Here is a 12,526-nt window from a genome sequence, read left to right as displayed (position 1 = left end):
TGCCCAAATGGCCCTTCTACCTACAGGAATCAGAGAAGCAGGTCAAAGCACAACCTTTACAATGGCCTTAGGGCATGGCACCCAGATGGGTCAACCCTAAGAAAGGACTTTGAAAGTGCTCCTGAGGCATGCAACATATGGGGCTCTCTCCAAAAGAGCCTGTAATTGAAGGAAAAGCACCACTGTCCAGTTTTAATTGATGGGAAGGAATAAACTTTTATATGGTATCTAGCATGTGCCAGGTGCTTTTACAAATGTTATCTCATTTGATTCACCTAGCACATTTGTGAGGTGAGGTTCTATTTTTAATCCCATTTTACAGTTGAGGAAACCGAGGCAAGCAGGGTAAGTGACTTGCCCAGGATCACTGGGTATTTAGGGATGGATTTGAACTCAGACTTCCTTAACTCCAGACCTAGTGCTCTATCCACTTTGCCAACTAGTAGCTGAGAAGTCTCAGGCAAGTAAGGATGCTTTTAAGTTAGATATGGCTCTAGGCAGACCCTCTTCATCTGACAACTGTGGCAGAAACAAAGCTCTGAGGAGAAACAACTGTCCAGAGGAATAAATTTTGCACTTGACAATAGCGGTGGCAGGACCACAGACAGTTCTGGGTTATGAATGTCAGCTTGCTGAATGATCTCTTCAGAGATGCGACATCTCTTCAGTCAGGGCAATAAGGAACCCAAACGGATTTTATATAAGCAACTATCCCTTTAATTTCTCTGAACTCTACTTCCTAACCTAAGTTCCTTTTTGTTTGCACAGCATCTGGTACATAGAAGGTACTTAATAAATTTTTATTGACAGATTGATTGTTACTGATGCAAGAAGTTATTGACAAACAAGGCTGGGAGAATTGTTTTTCGTTTCTAGTGGGAGAAGTAGAGAGATTGTCGACTTTACAGTCAGAGATTGTTCTTGTTCAGTCGTGTCCATGACCCCATAAGATATTTTCTTGGCAGAGATACTAGAGTGGTTTGCCATTTTCTTCTCCAGTGGATTAAGGCAAACAAAGATTTGCGGAAGCTCACACAGCTAGAGAGTATCCAAAGCCAGGTTTGAACTTGCTGATTATAGGCCCAGGACTCTATCTATGGAGCCATCTAGCTGACTCCTGCAGTTAAGGAGCTTGTACCTGTGTAACTTTAGGCAAATTAATTAATCTCCCTTGGCTTCTTTGGCTATAAAATGAAAAGATTGGACCAGATGCTCTGGAAGTCCATTCTTGCTTTAAATCTAGATCCTCTGATTGCAACTGGCAGCAATAGAACAAGGACATGAGGTGAAAGAGGAAAAAAGGAGATATGAAGGTGACTGGGAGGGTTTGGAAAATTTGAGAAGGTCAGAGTTTGAATCTGGTGAGGGAGAAGTTGGAGAAAGGGAAATAAGTTAGATTCAGGGATAAGATTTTTTATTTTTATTTTTAGTGAGGCAATTGCTGTTAAATACTTTCCACAGTCACACAGCTAGTGTCAAGTGTCTGAAGTTAGATTTTAACTGAAGTTCTGACTCCAGGGATACTGCTCTATTCACTGTGCTACCTGTCTGCCCCAAGGATAAGATTCCAAGAAAAATAGTTGGAGGAAAAGGTTGTTGTTGTTAGCTCTTTATTCTTTTTAATTTTTTATAAAGCTTTTTATTTTCAAAACACATGCATAGATAGTTTTCAATATTTACCTTTCCAAAACCTTGTGTTCCAAAGTTTTTTCTTTATCCCTTCTCCTAACCCTCTCCCCTAGATGGCAAGTAATACAACATATATTAAACATATGCGATTTTTTGATACATATTTCCACAATTATCATGGTGCACAAGAAAGATCAGATCAAAAAGGAAAAAAAATGAGAAAAAAAACAAAATGCAAGCAAACAACAAAAAGTGAAAATAATGTATTGTGATCTACACTCAGTTCCCACAGTCCTCTCTCTGGGTGCAGATGGCTCTCTTCATCACAAGACTATTGGAACTGGCCTGAATCTCCTCACTCTTGAAAAGAACCATGTCCATCAGAAATGATCATCGTGTATTCTTGTTGTTGCCATATACAATGTTTTCTTGGTTCTACTCATTTCACTTAGCACCAGTTCAGGTGAGTCTCTCCAGGCCTCTCTGTATTCATCCTGCTGATCTTTTCTTATAGAACAATAATATTCCATAACATTTATATACCACAACTTATTCAGCCAGTCTCCAACTGACATCCACTCAGGTTCCTGTTGCTTGCTACAAAAAGGGCTGCCACAAACATTTTGGCACATGTGGGTCCTTTTATCTTTTTCATGATCTCTTTGGGAACAGAGCCAGTAGAGACACTACTGCATCAAAGGGTAATCTATTGCACAGCCCTTTGGGCATAGTTCCATATTGTTCTCCAGAATGGTTGTATCAATTCACAACTCCACCAACAATGTATTAGTGCCCACGGTTTCCCACATCTCCTTCAACATTCATCATTATCTTTTCCTGTCATCTTAGCCAATCTGAGAAGTGTATAGTGGTACCTAAGAGTATCTTAATTTGTATTTCTCTGATCAATAGTGATTTAGAGCATTTTTTCATATACTAGAAATGGTTTTAATTTTTTCATCTGAAAATTGTCTGTTCATATCCTTTGACCATTTATCAATTGGAGAATGACTTGTATTATTATAAATTTGAGTCAATTCACTTACGTATTTTAGAAATGAGGTCTTTATCATAACCTTTGGATGTAAATTCCCCCTCCCCCAGTTTACTGCTTCCCTTCTAATATTGTCTGCATTGGTTTTGTTTGTATAAAATCTTTTTAATTTAATATACCAAAATTAGCCATTTTGTATTCCATAATGTACTCTAGTTCTTCTTTGACCACAAATTCCTTCTTTCTCCACAGATTTGAGAGGTAGATTATCCTTTGTTCTTCTAATTTGCTTATGATAGCCTCTTTATTTAGAAATCATGATTTCATTCTTGAAGAGGACCATGACATCAGGGAGATGATGCCATAACATATAAGTGAATTGAATTTGAGTCAGTAAGGGCTGTGCAAGTTCACTTGCCTCACTTTCCCCTCCAGAGCAATCTAAGTCCAATGGCAAGATAAAAATCAAGATGACTGCAGATGGCCCTGGCTGAAATAGGAGACCTTGCCTGAAGGAGAAGTATAAATCTGCTAAGGAGGACAACTTGAGAAGGTAATTGCTTAAAACAACATAAAGAGGAAAAATGATTAAGAGAAGTTTGATTGGTAAGAGAAAAGACAAAAAAAAATGGGTGTGACTGGGAAGGTATTAGAATAGCAATTCTGAGTTGAGTTTCCCAAGCATTTATTTTTCAGGATATCTAACAGTAAGAAAAAGAGGTATTGAGGACCTACTAATAAGTAGAGAGCAGAACAGATTTTGTAGTGACTTATACTGACTGTGAAATTTTGTTTTTTTTGTCATGGCCAGACAAGTCAGACCAGTTTGACCATAGGTGGTCAAATTGTAAAGTGGTGTCCCCTTTAAAGGAGAAAGTAAAGGGGCTCTGGAGACTTCTTTACATTTTCCATGTTTTCAGGGATCATGAAGTGTTTCTTTTTAAAAAGATGGAAGAAGGGCTTCAATGTCAGAAGAAAGAAGTACCAGGATTGGAAGAGGCAGATGGGGACTCTTTTGCCTTGTGTCAGAAGGATGTCAGCTCTGAGGAAAAGGGAAGAACAATCAATGGTTGTACTTAAGAACAGCACAATAAATCTCTTTTTTATAGCATCCAAGTTCTTAAAATTTTTAAATAATGGCTTTTTATGCTCAAAAATACATGCAAAGATAGTTTTCAACATTTATCTTTGCAAAACCTAATGTTTCAAATTTTACTCCCTTCCTTTCCCTCATCCCCCCTCCTAGATAGCAAGTAATCCAAATATATGTTAGACATGTATAATTCTTCTATACATATTTCCACATTTATCATGCAGCACAAGAAAAATTAGATCAATAAGGAAAAAAATGAAAAACAAAAACAAAAACAAAAACCAAGCAAACAATAAAAAATGAAAAAAAAAACTGTTGTGATCTACATTCAGTCCTGACTGTCCTATTTCTGACTGCAAATGGCTCTCTCCATCCCAAGTCTATTGGAATTGGCTCAAATCACCTAATTGTTGAAAAGAGCCATGTTTTTTCTTTGATCTCTTTGGAATGTAGACTTAGTGGTATTTTGGAGTCTCAGGCATGTTTCCAGGGAAAGACAGTGAACCTTGATATTTCCTAGTCAATACCAATTAAACCTTTTAAACAGATGATCCTTAATAGATCAGGAAAGGATTTTGGAGATCATCTAGTAGGAGTTCCTTTTATTTATTTATTCATTTTTATTTTACCATAGTCCTTTGCTCCTTGGATATGAGAGAACATGACTATGAGAGGCAAGAGTCTGAATCTCGAAGAGGGTCGATGGTGTTTGGTACTTGGTTTCCTCTTGTTGGTCCTGATTGCTCCCCTTATACAGCCTATGCTGAGCTTACTAATGGTGGGAAGCAGGCAATGATAAGAACCTCGATGTCATCTGCTCTATTTACTGAATTTTTTTCCTGGCCTCTGTCCCTAATGTGTTCATCATTAAAACCTTATTCCTGATGGTCTCTTATTTGTCTAAGACAGTAAGAAGTTCTTTAGGTATCCCATGAATATTGTAAGGGGCTTGTGTATAGGTTTTAGTGATTTCTTGTACTTAGATGAGAAAAAAAATTAAATCTTTATTTTCCACTAACCTTTAGTTTCATTTGTAGTCCTATGTATTTTATTTTATGCATTTTAAAACACGATTTTAAGGAGGACTCCATATATTTCATCAAAATCCCAAAAGATCCTTTATCCAAAAAAGTTCAAGAACTCCTACTCTAATTTCCTTTTAGAGCATCTTAGGCCAATTGTTTCTTGAGAATGTTTCATAAGTAATTTTCCTCAAGTCCAGGGCAGTAGTTTTCAAAGTGTGGTCCAGGAACCCCTGCAAGTTCCCTTTCATGGGGTTTATAAGATCAAAACTATTTTCATAATAATATTAAAACATTATGGTAAATATTAATAGATCTAATCCAGATAAACAAATACTCTTTGCAGAGTTTTCAATAACTTTAAAGGGTATATAGAAGTACTGAGATTAAAAGATTTTGTCAAGGATATTTGATAAGGGCAGCCAGGTGGTGCAGTGGATAGAGTTCCAGTTCTGTAGTCAGGAGGATCTGAGTTCAAATCTGGTCTCCTAGCTGCGTGACTCTGGACAAGTCACTTAACCCCAATTGCCTCAGGGGAAAAAAAACTTCACAAGGATATTTGATAGACTATGCCTTTTGTTTTCTTCCTTATCTCTCAGAAACTCTCAGATGTCATGGTTACTATTTTCCAAAGTTTCCCCTGAATAAAAAAAAAAAATCCTCTAAACTTGGTTCAAGTAATTATAAACTAGATGGAGACATAAGTTTTAATTTTTTTTGTGTCTCTTTCTAAATTGGAGTAGTCACTTCATTTGCCTTTAGTATTTCCCTGGATGTACTCTTTTCAGATTTTTAGTGGCACAAGGATAAAGACTCCACTAGAGACCTACTTTAAGAGTAATATACTATTCTTCCAATTTGCAATTGTCCCTAGAGGACAGCTGCTAACTCAGATTCCAGTGGGACTTCAGGGATGGGTATGGGGGGAATACATTCTTATCTATAATATTCTTAGAAATATATAGGTCAATTCCAATAGACGTGATGGAGAGAGCTATCTGCATCCAGAAAGGGACTGTCAGGACTGAAAGTGGATCACTACATAGTACTTTTATCTTTTTTGTTTGCTTGTTTTTTGTTCTCTTTTTAATTTTTTCCCTTTTAATCTGATTTTTCCTGTCTAGCATGATAAATGTGGAAATATGTATATATGTACGTGTTTAACATATATTGGATTACTTGCTGTGTAGGGAAGGGGATGGGGGAGGGAAGGAGAAAAATTTGAAATACAAGGTTTTGCAAGGATGAATGTTGAAAACTATCTTTGCAGATATTTTAAAAATAAAAAGCTATTATTTAAAAAATAAATAAAGAAAAGAAAAAAAAACTTTAAAAAACCAAACAACAAAAAAAGAAATATATGGGTCTGCTCTCACAATTATGCTTCCAATTAACACAGCTAATAGATATCATTAGCTTAATAAGTCCTTTAATAAAATAGCATGGTAAGACAGTAGCTATAAAACTTGCCCTCTCCAAAATTCTATTGCACATTCCGGTACAAATACATATCTGTAGGAAGAAAGAGCTAAGATAGAATCTGACAGTGTGAAGCACATGTGTAGGGCCTGGTGATCTGGACCTATCCCTGTCTTTTATTTATTATAATGGTTTGCATAGGCTTTTGCTCTGGAAGATGTCCAGCTATTCATCTCACATTCATTGGCTCTTTACTCCCTTTTTGGATTCCAGAAAATAAGTTGTTAAATTATAGTAATGTTGCTTTTGACTCTAGTGTAGGTTTCCCCAAATAAGGGGAGAAAGTTATAAAAGTTATATACTACCAATACAATTTAAATAGGGAGTTTATTCTCACATGGGAAAGGAAATTTCTATTTCCTAAGCAAATAAAGAATCCTACAACAATGAAAAGGGAATCCAATAATTTATCATTAGTAGTACAACCAATTGGAAGGTTAACATTCAAGCTTTGTTGAGATATAAACGTTTTTTTAAAGGACTGCTAATTATCTGGTCTACATTTTACCTGTAATGAGTACAATGTGATCAAGAACCAAGTGGAATCCTTTTTCTGAAAGTCTCTTTCTTTAATGCCAATGATTTCCTTCTCTAAAGCCTAATCCTGCTACTGATGCTATAATCACTGCTACTCTGGTGGATGCTCCCTTGTCTTGACTGGGCAGGGAGCCATTTCATATTACTCTTTGCGTTAGAAACTTTTTTTTACTTCAGTATCCCCTTTTGAGAACCCTGTTCTCCCCTGTTACCATAGTAAGTTTCTGTGGTGTGGTTCTTCTTTGCTGGTTCATTTTTCCAAAAAAATAAGAAGCATTAGTGTAAGCATCTCTAATTATGGGAAGGGGGAATTTTGTCTTTAGATTCACTTCAGCGCTCCTCTCTGATCTGTAACCTCAAAGTAAGAGCTCCAGTCTCCTGCAAGTGCCCACAGCTAGTAATATCTTTGTCCCACAGTCTCTGCACTTACAGAATTCTGTTTCCTTTTCTCTCACGGACCTGGCTCTACAGCACAGCTGGACATAGCATTCCTAATCAGCCAAGGATCACTCAGTCTTCTGGCACTCAGGCCTGGAGTTCTCATGCAGTCCCAGTAGTGAAAGTTTCTGTGGTTTCTGCTGAGGCTCCAGCCAAATTCAGATTAGCTCTGTGGTCTGCACTTGAAATTTTTGCAGAGCTAGTGTGGAGGTGTTTGCACTTCACAGGGGCTAAACCCTGGCCCCAAGACTTTCTTCAGATTTCAGGTTGTACCTGGAAGATTCCTGATCTGCCTCAAGTCTTCTTGATTTTTCACCAGTCTCTGTTTGCCCTGAAGTGCAAATTTGGTTTTTATGGAAGAAATTTGGAGAGCTTCAAATTTATCAAAGTACTCTACTGTTTTTTTCAGAATCCTCCCCATTTATATTCTTCTTAAAGTAATTTGTAGTATTTTTTCATGTAATTGTTTATAAATTGCATCTCTCCCTTAGAAAACTATTTGTTTACATCCTTTAAAATCTACAATTTATCTATGGAGGCTTATCTTATTGATTATTTTTGTATTAATCCCTAAAATAAATAAATCATACTTTTATTTATTAACTTTTTTGCCAGGCATTTGGGGTTAAGTGATTAGCCCAGGATCACTCAATGAGTCATACTTTTATAATAGGTAAATGTTGCATAGATTTTTTTTTTCCAGTGACACACATTCATCACATGTTGTTTACACAAAAATATTTTAACTCTAGTTAAAACTGTCATTTCTGAAGAGTGTGAGTGAGTGTGTGTGTGTGTGTGTGTGTGTGTGTGTGTGTGTGCATGTTTGTATGGATGTATATGAGATCTCTGTTGTTTGTTTGGCTATGAATTCTCGTTAACTTGGGTGGTTTGCTTTCCCTGATCTTTCAAAGTTCCACAAAGTTGTAGTTATCTCTAATCACCTTCATTCCAAAGCAGGAAAGAATAGATGCAACAGAGACAGAAATAATGGAGAGCCTTGTGCTATTGGCTTTTAGTGAAAGGGCCTTTCATTCAGAATCCTATGACAGCTCATTTTCCTTTCTACCAAATCAGAAAAGGAATCATCCTCTAAGATTTGCATTGGCTAATTAGTACATTTTGAATATGCCCTAGTTACAGGTCTGTAGCTCCCCCCCCAAAAAAAAGGGCTCTTCTTCACCATGTGGTTAGCAAATCAGAACTGGATACAGAATATTTCTTTACACCTCAATGTTCAGATGGGATTTTTGTTAACCTGGCATGCACTTTACTTGTAAGTAGAGGATTCATTGGCCAATTTCAGAATTGAAGCCAACCTTCTTGAACTAAAGTTTGGAGACCCTACTTTCTTCCCGGCTTTGAAAATCTCATCTCCTGGTCCTTAGTCCATTATTCTTTCTATTCTGCTACAATGCTTCTTATCATGTACATAGAAAAGAGAATTTTATCCATAAGAGTTGATGAGATCATTACATAAAATATTTTAAGATAGAAAAGAAGAGGATCTAGGATAGAGCCCTGGGGGATACCCATCTATAACAAGTTTGACCTGGATGAAGACAATGCTAGGGAGTAGGAGAAGTCAGATATGTAGGAAGAGAATTAAAAAGAGTAATATTATGAAAATCTAAAGAGAAGAGAATATTAAGGAGATGAGAGTGATCTACAATGCAAAAGGAATCAGAGTGTACAAGAAAGATGAAGATTAAACAAAAGGATAATGAGAGGTAAAGAAGAAGGGAGAAGTAGCATTTGAGGAATTGCTTCAATTTTTTCAGTGAAATATAAGACAAAGCTCTCAGACAAGAGGGCAGAAGGAGCCATGAGAAGTTAAAGATGGATGAAAAGGTGTGAAAGAGGTACTGTAGTGAGTAGGATGGTGACTTAAAAAGACATTAAAAACTATTCAGCTGCTCAATATTGGAAATGATTAAACCTAGAAATGGAATGAGGAAAAGTATTGGAAAAACCAAAATTAGAGCTAGAGGCAACTTTAAGGTCAGTTTGTATAATTCTTTTAATTTATTCATCAAGACACTTGTGTCTTGTGACTTGCCCAAACTATATGCATTTGTTTATTATTTCCTATGTGTCAGGCCACTCAGTGGATTAAGAGCTAGGGATACAAAGAAAGGGGAAAATACAGTCCCTATTCTCATGGAACTCACAGTTCCATGATAATATGTACAAACAAGATATCTACAAGATAAATTGAGATAATTAACAGTGGGAAGGTAGATCAGCAAAGACATCCAGAACAAAATGAGATTTTATCAGGTACTTGAAGAAAGCCAAGAGGTGGAGATGAGAAAGGAGAGCATTCCAGGTATGGGAGACAAACAGTTAAAAGGCCAAGAGTCTGAAGTTGGAGTTGCTTGCTTGAGGAGCAGAAAGGAGATTGTTGTCTTTAGATTTCATAATTAGATTTGTTCCTTAGGTAATGGAAGAGTAAAGTGTAAGGAACAAATTCTAAAGTACTTTGAAAGGTAAATAGAATTTTATATTTGCTCTTAGATATAATAGAGAGCCACTGGAATTGATTGATTTGAGTGTGTGTGTGTGTGTGTGTATGACATGTTCAGATTTGTACTTTGAAATTTGACAGCTGAGATGACAGACCAAAGTGGGGAGAGACTTGGGATAAAGAAACCAACTGGCCCTCTATTATAATAATTTAGTTGTGCACTAATGACTAATGTGAAAATATGTTTTGAATAATTGTACATATATAACCTTATCAGATTGATTGTCTTCTCAATGAAGGGGCACAGGAAGGAGGGAAGGAAGGAAGTCAATTTTTAAAAAATGAATATTAAATTTTTTATATGTAAATGGAAAAATGAAATAAAAAAGTGCAATTGTGAGGTGGTGATGGCCTACACCCAGATAGTCACCAAGTCAGAGAAGAGATGGGGGTATATAATAGAGATAATGTAATTGTGAAATTGGATATGGGGGAAAAAGAGGTTAAAAAGAGTTGAACCGTATACCTAAGATGCGAATTTTGGATGATTGAGAAGATGGGGGTACCCTTAATAGTAATACAAAAAAATTGAAAGTGAGTTTGGAGGGGAAGATAATGAGTTCAGTTCTGGACATAAAGAGTTTACAATGTTTATGGTATGTCCAGTTTGAAATGTTGAATAAATAGGCAAGTCTAGAAGTTAAGAGAGAGATTAGGGCTGGATTAGTAAATCTGAGAATCATGTGCATAGAAAAGAGAATTTTATCCATAAGAGTTGATGAGATCATTACATGAAATATTTTAAGATAGAAGAGAAGAGGATCTAGGATAGAGCCCTGGGGGATACCCATCTATAACAAGTTTGACCTGGATGAAGACAATGCTAGGGAGTAGGAGAAGTCAGATATGTAGGAAGAGAATTAAAAAGGGTAATATTATGAAAATCTAAAGAGAAGAGAATATTAAGGAGATGAGAGTGATCTACAATGCAAAAGGAATCAGAGTGTACAAGAAAGATGAAGATTAAACAAAAGGATAATGAGAGGTAAAGAAGAAGGGAGAAGTAGCATTTGAGGAATTGCTTCAATTTTTTCAGTGAAATATAAGACAAAGCTCTCAGACAAGAGGGCAGAAGGAGCCATGAGAAGTTTGAAGATGGATGAAAAGGTGTGAAAGAGGTATTGTAGTGAGTAGGATGGTAACTTAATTAGGGAGATATATAAAAGAATTGCCTTGCAACAGTGAAAGCCCAGTTGAAATTATACAATACATATATGTAGTAGACTTGGTACAGTTTCATGATTTTCTTCAGTTTCATTCAGCAGCACATGAATAGAAGACATGGTTAAATTAATATGATGAGGTTTGTCAAGGAAAGATTGGCAACAGATTAAGAAGGTAGAGAGTTCAAGATAAGAAGAAAATGCAAGATTGAACTGGTTTGCCAAGATGTCAAGACGGGGAAGGGAGGAGAGGGTAGAAAGTGCAGTGATGGCCTTGGAAAGAACTGAAGGGTTAAGAAATTGGAAATCACAGCAAGAAATAGATTCATACTTAATTTCTCTAATTTTAGTTGCATATATAAATATATAGGCATTTAGAGAGAGAGGAAGAGAGAGAAAGAGAGAGAGAGAGAAAGAGAGAGAGAGAGAGAGAGAGAGAGAGAGAGAGAGAGAGAGAGAGAGAGAGAGAGACACAGAGACACAGAAAGAAAGAGCTTCCATTGCCCCATGCTGCTTCTTTAATTTCTATCTAGATTCAAGTGATAGATCTTAAATGACATTTTATACTCAGCTATTCTTTCAGGCATAATAATTCCTTACATCTGTAATGTTTTAAGATTACAAGTCATATTCCTGACAACAACCAGAGTGATGGCCTTGGAAAGAACTGAAGGGTTAAGGAATTGGAAATCACAGCAAGAAATAGATTCATACTTAATTTCTCTAATTTTAGTTGCATATATAAATAGATAGGCATTGAGAGAGAGAGAGAGAGAGAGAGAGAGAGAGAGAGAGAGAGAGAGAGAGAGAGAGGCAGAGACACAGAGACACAGAGACACAGAGACACAGAGAGAAAGAGCTTCCATTGCCCCATGCTGCTTCTTAATTTCTATCTAGATTCAAGCGATAGATCTTAAAAATGACATTTTATACTCAGCTGTTTTTTCAGGCATAATAATACCTTACACTTGTAGTGTTTTAAGATTACAGTTTCAAAAGAATCAGGTTTTCTTTTCACCTGCCTATAAAATTATTGTTTTGACATTAATTTTTATTGCTTTATTCTTTTACACTCCTGATTTTCATAGGTTCTGTGTTAATATTCAAGAGTTATATTAAGAACTTTTTTTCTATTCCTATTCTCTCCTCATCTTATTCCCGACTCTACAAAGTCTATCATATCTTTTAGTTTTCTTGAAATAATTATTGAACAGAAGTTGGATAAGATTTTAACAGCTTTCTTATTTCTGATGAGGGCACCATCATCCCCCCCGTATTTCTAACATTTAACTTTTCCCTTTCTCTTATCCCTTTTATTCAATCAATTGCCAAGTTTTATTCATTCTACTATTGCATCATTTATTAAATCCATTCCTTTCAAAGTCATTGCTATGGTTTATAACCTCTCCCCTGGACTACTGTAATAGTCTCCTAATTGAACTTCTAATCTTTCTCTTTTCTAATTAATCCTTTAATTCATCCTAAAATAAGCTTTCTAAGACATATTTCTGATTATATTTCTTCAGTGACTTCATTATAACCTCTAGGGTAAAATACATATTTCTTTACCTAAAATGTCTCTCTAATCTAGTTTTCAAAACTATCATTCCCCATGGTGTACTCTATGTTCTGGTCAAACTGTCC

At 36.1% G+C, this 12,526-nt stretch overlaps 1 protein-coding gene across 1 annotated transcript in view; it reads left to right on the top strand.

Moving 5' to 3' along the window:
* Positions 1-3,100: 3,100 nt before the first annotated feature.
* LOC141565426 (quinone oxidoreductase-like protein 2) overlaps positions 3,101-12,526 on the top strand; it is a 44,792-nt gene continuing 35,366 nt past the window's right edge. The window contains exon 1 of the mRNA XM_074308453.1: positions 3,101-3,176. The gene's annotated coding sequence lies outside the window, so the exon portion shown is untranslated. The remainder of the gene's footprint in view (positions 3,177-12,526) is intronic.

Source organism: Sminthopsis crassicaudata, chromosome 4 (genome assembly GCF_048593235.1).
Source record: "Sminthopsis crassicaudata isolate SCR6 chromosome 4, ASM4859323v1, whole genome shotgun sequence".
Classification (NCBI taxonomy): domain Eukaryota; kingdom Metazoa; phylum Chordata; class Mammalia; order Dasyuromorphia; family Dasyuridae; genus Sminthopsis; species Sminthopsis crassicaudata.
Note: the sequence above shows the minus strand (reverse complement) of the source record. Positions and strands in the feature narration are given on the sequence as shown.